This window comes from Diceros bicornis, unplaced genomic scaffold (genome assembly GCF_020826845.1).
Source record: "Diceros bicornis minor isolate mBicDic1 unplaced genomic scaffold, mDicBic1.mat.cur scaffold_397_ctg1, whole genome shotgun sequence".
NCBI lineage: Eukaryota > Metazoa > Chordata > Mammalia > Perissodactyla > Rhinocerotidae > Diceros > Diceros bicornis.
Window position 1 is genome coordinate 167552 of NW_026691267.1, and position 12298 is coordinate 179849.

A 12298-nucleotide genomic window follows, 5' to 3' on the forward strand; every position below is an offset into this window, starting at 1 on the left:
TTCCATGTATTATGAATATTCCAGTTTTCCTTCTGTTATTGACTTCTAGTTTCATGCCATTGTATTTGGAAAAGATACTTGGTATGGTTTCAGTCTTCTTAATTTTGTTAAGACTTGTTTTGTGACCTAACACTTGATCTGTTCTGGAAAATAGTCCATGTGCCCTTGAGAAGAGAGTGCATTTTGTTGCTGTTCAGTAAAATGTTCTGTGTATGTCTGATAGGTCCATTAATGTTTTCATGTCTGCTGTTTCCTGATTTTCTGTCTGGATATTCTATCCAGTGTTAAAAGTGGGGTACTGATGTCTCCTCTATTTGCAAGTTATGTAACTGAGAAGGCTCTAATATTGAGACTATATAAAGATCTCCTGGAAGTCAATTATAAGAAACAAAGAAACCAATGAAAATGGGTAACCAACTGGAATAGACATGTCTCCAGGAGATACACAGATGGCCAATAAGCACTAGGTAGATGCTCAGTATCATAAATTATTAGGAAAATGCAAATCCAAAGGATAGTGTGATACTATTTCACACTCAAAATGAAGGCTATACTCAACATAATGGAAAATAACAAGTGTTGATAAAGATGTGGAGAACGGGAAACCCACATAACATTACTGGTGGGAAAGTAAAATGATGCAGCCACTGCAGAAAACAGCTTGGCATTTTTTAAAATCTTAAACCTAGAATTACCATTAACCTGGAGAGTCACATGGTAGGTATGTCCGAAAGAGCATTGGAAACATATGTTCAAAGAAACACTTGTCCATGGACATTCAAAGCAACATTATTCACAATGGTCCAAAGGTGAAACAAACCCAAATTTCTATCCAGTTACGACTGCATAAACCAAATGTGGCCTATGCATAATATAGGATATTATAGAGCCATAGAAAGGAATAAGATACTGCTACATGCTCAGCCATGGATGAACCTTGAAACGTGTGCTCACTGAAGCCGTCCACAAAGGCCACAGATAGCATGATGCCATTTGAATGCACTGTCCAGAATAGGCAAATCCATAGGGGGAGAAAACAGATGTGTTGTTTCCATGGGCTTGGGTTAGGAGAAAATAGTGCGAATGAGTATGGGTTTGTTTGGGGGTGTTGAAAATGTTCTGGAATTAGATAGTGGTGATAGCCACACGACATAATCATTGTACTAAAAGCCACTGAACTGTATACTTTAAAATGCTCTCAACGGTGTATTCTATGTTAAGCAGATTTTCCTGGATAAAAATTTTACAGTTTTTAAATTAATCAGGGTATTGATTAATTTTAATTTAGTTAATTTTAAGTTGGTTGGGATATTTAATAAGGGCAATTAATGGAGTTATTAGGGGTAGGGCATCTTGTAGCCAAGAGAGTAAACATCTGATGAGGGCTATAGAAACAAGTCCTGTGATTGTACAAGCAACAGTCTAAAATCCAGTCCGTTTCCATTGTCCCCAACTTGGAGAGACCAGCCATGAAAGTAGGTTAGTGATCTCAGGGGCCTTGGGTATCTGTTCAAGATTTGGGTAATATTATGCAATATTTTAACCTCTTGGGTCATCTGGTGGTGGTAGGTTTGGACTTGTGTGTTGATGTACATTCAGCAAGTGGTTCCAGGAAAGGCACAAACCCCTCCTTCCTTAGCTGGTATAGACACTCTAGGGCCAGGCCGTTTTCTAAAGCCATTTAGGCAAGAGACTCATGAGAGTGTTGTAAAAGGGCTAGGATAGGGTCTTACGGAGTTGTTGTCCATGTTGGGTTAAGGTTGTCGATACTTCTTGGTTGCCTCAGTTTCCTGATTTTGTGTGGGTAGGGCCACCGCACCTGTGCCCAGTCCAGTCAGTCAGTCCTAGTAGAACTGAACACCCAGTGCTATAGGACTGACAGTGTCTATATGGGTTGGTGGTAGCCAGTCAGGGCAGGAAACTCAGGGGAAGTTTCCTGCGACCTGAGGGAAGCAGTCTGAGAGACAGACAATGATGTATTGCAGAATATATCCTGGAGCAAGCTGCTCAGAGGGCTGGGGAAGAGAGAAGCTCACTGGGTGAGAGCCTTGTGATATCAGCCCACAGTAAAACCCAAATGTGGATGCTCCTGGTGTAAAGTATTCATTAGCGGTCTTGGAGGTAAAACCAGTAATTTGCATCCATTGACTGGTTACCTGTGCTATATGATTTCAGGGGGTATGGTTAAAGTGTTTGTGGGCCGAGGGATGTTTGTGCCTGGGCACAAAATCACCAGGGTGGCCTCGAAGGCTACCCCAAAATGACCCCTCAAGGAGCGGTTGGGGCAGAAAGTGGGGGGAGCATTTTGAAGGAAGCCTGGGGCAAAGATGATGTTGTTCGATGGAGTTGGCTACAACTGAGTCTCTCCGCAGGGTAAGCACTTCAGCTGGGGTACAATAGGTTATTGGAGGCCAAGTGACAGACCCTGCGACTCCTGATTCCCAGTGCACGGGCAGCCCTCTCAGCCCATTGGACATAAATGGTGGTGGTGTTTGTGAAGCATCTGGCTGGCAGTGTGGAAAGTATAGGGGACGTGTGGTGGGAGACGTCATGATACTGTCGGGAGGAGCTGTGTGTGAGATTACGGTGTTGGGGGGGAAGGACTGGAGGCAGGTGCAGTGGGTGTGTGACCAACAATGGTCAGTGAAGGGACAGCCGGGGGGTAACTGGGGAAAGCAGGGACCAGCAGAAGTCATGTGTTTAAAACAAGACACCAGGCCCAAATGGAGCCGCTTAGGCTAAGCCCCATGTCAACAAGCTGAGACTTAATTAGACTTTTGGCCCTCCCAGGAATGGAATCTTAAACCAGTCAGTGGGGAATCGCCTGATGAGCAGCAGGTAGGTCATCTTCCTGATGGAGCCCTGCCATCCCCTAAAGGAAGGTAACCTTGCAGTAACCAACCCGCTGTTGTGTCTAGTGTAACTTCCTTGTTCCTGCTCCCTTCTGCCTATAAAAGTCCTTCATGTTGTCCAGCTCCTTGGCGCTCCTTTCTCTCTGCTAGACTGGATGTTGCCTGATTCATGAATTGTTGAATAAAGCCAATAAGATGTTTAAAATTTACTCAGTTAAATTTTGTTTTGTAACAGTTTGGTGGCAGCAGTGGGATTCAAAGGACTCATCTGATGGCTTCGGAGATGAGAAACACAGGCATTGGTACCTGCAAAACCTTTGAGGTCTCCATCTTTTTCGCTGTTTCTGAGGGCCGTGGGTAAGTTCCTCTCGGATCTGAGATCCACTGTCTTTGTGTTGAGCTCCCGATCTAACTGGCATTTCAGTCCAGGGTCAATGGGTCAGTCTAGACTGACAAGATGCTCTAAGAGAGCATCAGTCTTAGCCCTTGGTTAGTCCACAGTCCCCATTTGTTGGGGTCTGCTGGTTGAGTCTGCAGGCCCCTTGTGTTAGGGTCTGCTAGTTCAGTCCGTGGTTCTTGCTAATGGAGAGGAGTGGAAGAAATGTGTGCTCCATGCACACCCAGTCCTTGAAAACTTCCCACGTGCATTTTACATGCATTTTGCCTTCTGTTGACTGTCGATGGGTTCTAAGGAAATGGTGAAGGCACAGTGAGGAGGAATTGTGGGTTTCTGCATGACTACCTCGAGCACTCGTCAACCTGAACAACCACCCGGCACTACCAGAACTGAAAGACATCCCATCACCATGGATTGGAAGACTCCTTATTGTGATGGTGTCAATATTATCCAAAGAGATCAACAAATGCAGTGCAGTCCTTATCAAAATCTCAAGGACATTTTGTGCTGAAATAGAAAAAAAACCCATCCAAAAATTCTTATGGAATCTCAAGTAAGTCCAGATACCCAAAACAATCTTGAAAGGAGGTACTAAGTTGGAGGACTCATTCTTTCCTGATTGAAAACTTACTACAAATCTACAATATCGGAACAACATTGTCATGGCATAAAGACAGACATGTTGACCAATGGAAACAGAATTGAAAGCCCAGAAATTAACCCTCACCCATATGACCAAATGATGTTTGACAAGGGCGCGAAGATTATTCAATGAGGAAAAGACAGTCTTTTCAACAACTTGTGCTGGAAATTGTGGATATCTACATGCAAAAGAATCAACTTGGACCCTTATCTAACACCATATACAAAGCTTAATTCCCAGTGGATCAAAGACCTAAATGTAAGACTATAATAGCCTTAGAAGAAAACATAAGACAAAACTTGACAAAATAGGATTTGGCAATGATTTCATGGATATGACACCAAGGAGCAGGCAATAAAATAAGAAGATACACAAGCTGGACTTCATGGATATTAAAAAGTTTTGTGCCTCAAAAAACATTATCAACAGAGTAAAAGCACAACCCACAGGATGGGAGACCATATTTGCAAACCATGTATCTGACAAGGGCTTACTATCCAGAATAAATAGGGAACTCCTAAACTCAACAATAAAAAACAAACAACCCAAATCAGAAATGAACAAAGTACTTGAATAGACATTTCCTCAAAGAAGATCTGCAAGTGACCGATAAGCTTATGAAAAGATGCCCAACATCAGTAATCATAAGGGAAATGCAAAGCAGAAACACAGTGAGAGACCACCTCACATTCATTAGGATGACATCTATCAAAAAAAGAAGAAAAAGAGTAGAATCAGTGTTGGCCAAGATGTGGAGAAGTTGGAACCCTTGTGCACTGTGGCAGGAATATAAAATATATAGTTGCTGTAAAAATCAGTATAACAATTCCTAAAAAAAATTAAAAATATAATTATATAGGATCCAGCAATTCCACTTGTGGGCATATACCCCAGCCCAAAACAGTTGAAAGCATGTTTTCAAAGACATATTTCAGCACCCATGTTCATAGCATCATTATTCACAACAGCTAAAACATGGAAGCCACCCAAGTATTGTAACCGAGGAAGGGCTCGCTGCCCAATGCACCCCTTAAGCCAAACATGGGATACCCACTCTTGTAGAAGGGAAAAAGCTGTATTACGTGGTTGGCCAGCAAGGAGACAGCAGACAAAGGTTAAATCTTTCTCCCCGATGGGCTGTTGAAAAGGGCTTTTTAAGGGCAAAGCAGCAGGTGCAGGAAGGTTGGGGGCAGTCCTAGGCATTTTCTGCAAGCGCAGAAGATTTTCATGTTCTGTCATACATCCTCCGTTCGAAAGGCGGTGTCCTTAACATCATCGACAGGGGAGTTCTTGGTCCCCCAGGTCATTCTCCAGTCACTTGTGCACTCGTGGTTTGAGTCTTGCCAGCCATCTTGTGGTCTCGTTGGCTCAAACCAGTTGAAACTTGCTCAAGGAGCAAAAACGGAGTTTCTGAAAAAAACAACTCACGGCTCAAGATTAGATCCTTAGTAAACATCATATGAGACGTGCCTTAAGAAAGGAGTCTCCAGGGGACAGTTGATAAAAATCGGGCTGGGGCCCCATTTTATTTTGGGCTTGCTTTTGGGCCCGGTTATGGTTTCTGTCCAGGGATGTATGGATATGCAAAATGTGGTATATACATACAATGGCATATTATTCATCCTTAAAAAAGGAAGTAAATTCTAAGATATGGCACACCATGGATGAACCTTCATGATATTACTCTAAATGAAATAAGCTAGTCACAAAAATACAACCTTGTGTGATTTCCCTTCTATGAGGTTCCTGAAGTCGCTAGATTCAGAGAGACAGAAAGTAGAATGGTGTTTGCCAGGGGCTGGGAGGAGGAGGAATGGGGGGTTATTCATGAATGGGTATAGAGTTTCAGTTTTGCAAGAGGAGAAGAGTTCTGAAGATGGATCGTGGTGATGATTGCACAGCAATATTAATGTCTTCAATACACTTAAAGCGTACTTAATGTATCTATGGGGCCTGATGACTTGTCCTGGCCGAGCACATGTTTGTGCTGTTGCACATCTTACCCTTCACTGTACAGTTGGTAAACTGGCCCAGGAAGAGGCAGGTACTGGCCCAGACCACGGGAGGTAGTCCGGGTCCCGAAGACTAGAGAGAGCTCCAGCTTCCTTGGCCAAGGCTCCACCCCTTCCCTCAGGTTTCCTTTGGCAATGAGAGGCATTAAGATCCCAGGGGATTGCTGCCCACCCTTCTCCATATGGGGTCATTTTCCCCTCATCATCGCATGTGCACAGGCACCCCCACTCTCACTGACTTCTCATGTGGGGACCACGGAGGTGCAGTCAAGAAAGAGCTGACACCGGGGAAGTGACAGGAGGCAAGAGGGAGAGAGGTTGCAGGCAGCTCTCCCACGGGGCAGTAACATCCGTTCTCCTAGATACGTGTCCAGGGGCGCAGAGATGGGCAGAGGAATGTGTAAGGTTCCTAGGTTTCTACCTGTTCCAGACCCATCCCTGGCCCAGCCTGGGGAGCACAGGACTGGGGTCCTGCAGTCCACCTCTGCGGGCACCCAGAACTGTGATGAGCCCATCCTCCCCTAGTGTAGGCATTGGGAACAGGAGAGAAGACCTCAATGAGGGTCCTTCTATATAAAGTGGAGTGCATCCCGCAGGTGACTCCAAGCGTTCCATGTGCTTGCAACATGTCTGTTGGAGTGGGTTCTCCGTCGATGACCTACTGTCATCAATGCTGAGAAAATGCTTTCCACCCCCTGGAGATCCTTTAGAACTGAGGAGGCTTGGGGGCTTGGGTGGATGAGAACTGGGGATAAGGAAGAAGATGCTAGAGCACTGGACACCAAGTCCAGAGTCCAGGGAGAAGACCAGTCCTTGTTGGACCGTCGGGGCCCTCATCTGGAGGGAGGGGAGATTCATTGTCCTGGTTGAGGTTGGATGCCTCAGGAGTGAAGAGGACACCTGGTGCAGGACAGCAAGATGGGGGGAAAGGTAGGCTCCCGAGATTGCTCCCACTCCCTCGAAGCCGACAGGTCCTGCTCCTTTACCCCTGGGACCCTGGAGAGCCTCTGCCTTGAGGACACCTGAAGAAAAGTTCCTTTCTGTTTGGTGGAGTTTTGGCAAGGGCTGCAGCGCTAGTGCTGGCCACCAGGAGGCAGGCAACCTCTTGTGTCAGTGGTTGCCAGTGAGTTTTTGTTTTTATGTTTTTTCAGTTCTACTGAGACATACTTGATATACAGCACTGTGCAAGTTAACACTGCTGTGTCGTATATTTGAAAGTTGCTAAGAGAGTAGATCCTAAAACTTCTCATCACCAGGAAAAAAGCTTTTATTTCTGTTTCGTGATGGATGTTAACTAACCTTATTTTGGTAACCGTTACATAATATATATATATCAAGTCATTCTGCTGTAAACCTGGAATTTACACAGTGTCCACTGAACTTTTCTTGAGCACCTGGAGCAGCGAAGAGTCAAGCAGAGGTCTTTCTGGCTGTCCCCCTGCCTCAGAAACAACTTGTACCTCCTCTTACTAGTGTTCATCTCCACAATCAAAATTGGTCATAAGCAGGGGGAGGGGTGCAAGAGCTTCCCATGTACTGATTCAGCAACTGTGCACTGAGCACTCACCCTGTGCTGGGTGCCCTGGTGGGCCGAAGCGCAGGATGAAAATGACCAAGTGGTCCCTGCCCGCCAGGAGCTCACAATCTAGAGGAGAAAGGGACAAAAGCAAAGACATGAGAAAGAAAAGAGCAAGTGCTGTAGAGAAACACAGCAGGGGGTTGTGAGGGAGGGCTGGGGGTCACTGGTAGGAGGGTCTGAAAGGCCTCACTGGGGTGACATTTGCTGGGACCAGAATGACAGGGGGGAGCCAGCCCTGCATGAGCCTGGTAGCATTGTGTCAGGGAGAAGGTGCGACTGATGCAGAGTCTTGCAGGCAAGAGTGAGTTTGGCCGGAAGAGGTTAGAAAGGTGGCCAGTGTGGCTGGAGGGAGCCTGGGAGGAGAGAACAGGAGCTGGGGTGGAAGGTAGGGCCAGGGCCTGGTGGGCTGTGTCAGTTACCTTTCCCTCTCTGACTTCATTGCCGCAACCTTGCATTTCAAAACTACAAATGTTGACTACCTCACAATTTGTGTGGATCAGCAATCAGGCAGGTTTTAGCTGGGTGCCTCTGCCTCAATGAGTTTAACAGGTTGGGGCTTTGGCCTCAACTGAGGCTCGACGGGGGGAGGACTGGCCCCCAAGTTCACTCTCAGCCTTCAGGGTTCAGTTTGAACTGAGAGCCTGAGTTCCCTTCTGTCTGTTGGCCTGGGCACTCCCTTGCTTCTCTCCTCGATGGGCCTCCACATTGGGCAGTCCCAAAACACCGGTATTTGATTCCGCAGTTCCAGGGATTCGACAGAGAGAGAGAGACACGGAGTAAGTGGAAGTGAGAGACTTTTTTAGTTAAAATCTAGACAAGACATCCCGTCACTTTGGCTGTTATTATGTTCAGAAGCCAGTGACTAACCACTTAGTGGTTCCACGGGGAGGTGTATAACATGGGTGGGGCTTACTGGGTACCACTGTGGAGGCTGTCCACCTCATAGGCCAAGATGAGGCTCTTGGATCTGATTCTACATAAAGCAGCAAACAATTGAATGGTTTTATGCCACAGTATGGCAATATCTGAATTTCCATTAGTTTCTACCCCCTCATGATGCTGACCTGAAAATGAGGCCAAGTTGGATGTGACTGTCCCAATATCACATTCCTGGAACCCAGGCCTGTTTTGAGTGGTGTTCTGTGCTGCGTGTCACCCCTCATTATTATTCTTCCATCTCTAAGTTTGGGCCTTAGGTACAAGTGACACTAGCCCACAGGGGTAATAGATATTATCTCATATACACTGGGTGACGTCCCTAGGAAGTAGATTCTAGCCTGATCCCCATGGTACAGGTTTGGAGACTGGGGAGGACCTGAGAGGCACAGTGACTTTCCCAGGATGCAGAACTGGTAAGAAAAAGGAGGTCTGCCTTCATCTCTGTCTCCTCAAAGCTAGGACCCGAGTGAGGTTTCCAGGGAGCTGTGGCTAGGGCTGTGTGGGCTCCTTGTGTACAGTTCAGGAGATGACATGGGGGAGGAGGGTGAGCAGCCTGGGGGCAGGGGGCAGCTCTGGGCAAGTCTGATTGAGGGAAGGGGCCCAGGTAATGGAATCTTGAAAAATGACCTCACTTCTTTGGTCATAGACCTCAACAGATCTTAGAACTCTGGTAACCAGGCACCCACAGACCCCCATCCAGCTCACTTGACTGGCGACGGTCAACAGACAAAGATGTTTAGTTGTTGTGTCCCGATTTTTGGAAGATCTGGCTCAAAAAAGCCCAGAAAGAGAATCTTTTTCGTCGTTGCCGACGTTGGCTCAGCCCTCATCCCCGATGCCTCTGGGCATCTGGCAGGAGGCAGCGAAAGATAACAACAGGGCAGCCCAGGAAAGGCTAGTGCAGGCCAGGACACAACTGTGATCCCACCTGATCAGCCCCACACTCCTTGCCCCTCTTCGTGTGTGTGTGTGTGTGTGTGTGTGTGTGCATGTGTCTGTGTGGAGGGGGGAAGGCAGGGCATGAGGGGTGGGTCATTCCTAGGCAGGAGCTGGTAGTTCGGTGTCGGAAGCCTGGTGGGTCTGTCATGTTCATACAGGGTCATGGCTGGCAGCGTGACAAGGTGAGCTCCTCTTCTCATATGTTACCGAGCCCTAGAGGTTTCATCTCTTTCCCTCCCTGACCACAGTTCTTTGCAGGGATGCCCCCTGTGCCTGAACTGAGGAGCAGACTTTCTCTTGGGGGTCGGCCCCAGTGGCAGTGTGCAAGCAGCCCCTGATTCCTTCTGGCCCAGCTTCCGGGCAGTCTTTGCAGAACTCCACTCAGGAGGTCGTCGAGGAGCTGCCCAATGGTTTCGACTCCACCAACTCACTAGACAAGGGGCAGGTGCACGAGGCCACCCGCACCATCCAGTGCTGCTCTGAGATGAGAGCAGGAGCAGAGGGTCTCCACACTCAGGACCTTGAGATGCCGGGCTTGGACCAGAACTAGGGAGGGACCAGACTGGGGCTGTCCCTTTTTCAAGCTAAAGGGGATGTACATGCAGGTCACCTTGCCTGCTTAGGAGATGAGCTGCCGTGACCCTCTTTCCCTTGCCCGGTGTGAGCTTCTGGAGGCCACTGAGGCAGAGCCAGAGGGTAAGGCGGCCTGCAGGCTGGGTATTCCCGGAAGGGAAGTGGGATCTTTCCTGTGTTTGGAAGGACACGTGGAAAGTCAGCTATGTGGGTGAACCTTTCTCTTTATCCCGCTGCAGCGCCAGCTGCAGAGCTCCAGCCGGCGGCAGAAGCAGGGCAGTGGACAGTGGTGGAGGTAGAGCTGGCTCCAGCTCCGTCAATACCACCCCCTCTAGCGCTGGAGCCAGCGTCCCCTCCATCAGCAGTGTTGGAGCTGGAGCAAGGGCCCACGTCGGCTCCAGCAGGAGTGGGAGCTGCTGAGCTGGAGTCACCTGGACCATCATTTCTAGTGGGAAGTCCATCTCCACCTGTGGCCATTAAGGAGGATGAGAAGAAGCCTAACTTCACGGCCTTCCCTCCTAAGCTGGTGGCGGAGCTGTTGACCGTGATGGATGTGGTGAGCAGCTGGGCTCTCAGGGCGGAGGGGCAGGCCTTCCCTCTGCCATCAGTGCCCCAGACCTGATCCGGACTCCTATGACCTGGGCCCAAATCCTGGTGCTCCCCCTTACCAACCGTACGACCTGGGCAACTTTCTGAACCCCCAAGGCTTTGCTGTCCACCTGCAGACCGTAGAGGTGGACACTAACAGGACCTGCTGCACAGAGTGGCTGTGCCGGCTCCATGAGGTAGAAGAGACGGAAAGCTGCGCGGGGCCTGGCCCATCAGTGGGGGAGGGGAACTCACTGTGTGCAGCCAGGTCACTGGTGACCCAACCGGCTGCTCAGGAGGCTCAACAGCCTCAGCATTTATTAGAGACCTGATGTGTACTTCACTACAAGGGAGACAGACAGAGCCTGTGGTTGTAGCTGCCGCAGGGGAATGTGCATCAGAATCGGAGTGGGACCAGAGGGGGCATCAGGGTGGTGGAAGATGCCCCCTTGGGATGAGCCTAGTTGAGCCACCGTCTGGAGCTTGGAGTTAGCCAGGACGGGCTGGGTGCAAATGCCCCCTCCCTTCCCTGCCAGTATTGGGTCCTGGGTCATCCTGTGCTGGGTGCCTGCAGTGGACAGAGAAGAAAACCCAGGGACTCTCACAAGGCTCAGACCACATCCTGAGCTTCCTGAGCTCCAGCTCTAAACCGTGACCCCTGTGCGGCACTTTGGGGGTGGTAGACACGGAGCTGGGGTGTGGCAGGGCTGGGTGACACTCCCCCTGTTCCCCAGGAGCTCTTCCGGAAGGTGGTACCCTCTCAGTGCCTGGGATCCACCTGGGGCAAGAGGAACAAGCCCGGCAATGAGCACCTGGCACCCACCGTCCGAGCCACCGTTGACCACTTCAGAAGGGTGGTCAGCCTCGTCGTCACCACCTGCCTCGGGGACCCGAGCATGACGGCCCAGGACAGGGCGAGGGTGGTGGAACACTGCATCCAAGTGGCCCAGGTGTGCTGCGGGAGGCCCAGTGGAGCCCCTCTCTGGAGCCTTGGGAACGGCCTCTCCACCTTTATCAGCTCCCAGGATTGCAGTGTGTGGTCTAAGCCCCTGCACAGTCCCTAGGCCTTTCCTTCCAGGGGCCCGCTGACCTTGACTCCAGGTCCCAGTGGGAGGATGCTCGCTTCCTCCCTGGCTCCTTCCCTGGGTTGAGCTAAAATCCTCCTCCCTGTGAGTGTTACTCTCTGGGTCCTAAATGTGCCCTTCTGGGGCTCCCTGAGCATCTGTCTCATCCAGGAGGAGAGATTTAAATAGAAGGGGACTGAAGCTAGAGCAAGCGGGTCTCCAGCACCCCACCTCACAGCTCATTCTCTTTCCTTCCCCAGGAGTGCGAGATCCTGAAGAACTTCTCCTCACTCCGTGCTGTCATCTCTGCTCTGCAGAAAACCTCCATAAGCCACCTGAAGAACAAGTGGGTGGATGTTTCCCAGTGGGTAGGCCCCTCTCCATAGGAGGACCAGGGTGGATGGGGGATCTCTCGTATGTCTGCCATTGCCCCCTCAGTCACGTGGGAACTCCTGGGAGGCAGCAAATGCTGGGGACAGGGCCTGGGCCTCGGTGGGGGGGTCTCTAAGCCTCCCGGGGTCCTTAGTGCACCAGTTCTGCTTCAGGACTCAGTTTCCCTAAATGCCAGGGTTGAGCCACATTGGAGATTTTCAAGTGTTTATGGCAACAGAACTCTATGCCCAGTTGAAACTCAAAGTGGTCAAACAGAGGTGCTCTGTAGAGCTGGGGAATGGAGACCCCAGTGACCAACAGGAGAGCCCCCGCCCAGTCC

The 12298-nt window shown here is 49.5% G+C and overlaps 1 pseudogene; it reads left to right on the plus strand.

The window, feature by feature from the left end:
• LOC131402967 (peroxynitrite isomerase THAP4-like) overlaps positions 1–11972 on the plus strand; it is a 32542-nt pseudogene extending 20570 nt beyond the window's left edge.
• The last annotated feature ends 326 nt before the right edge of the window (positions 11973–12298 follow it).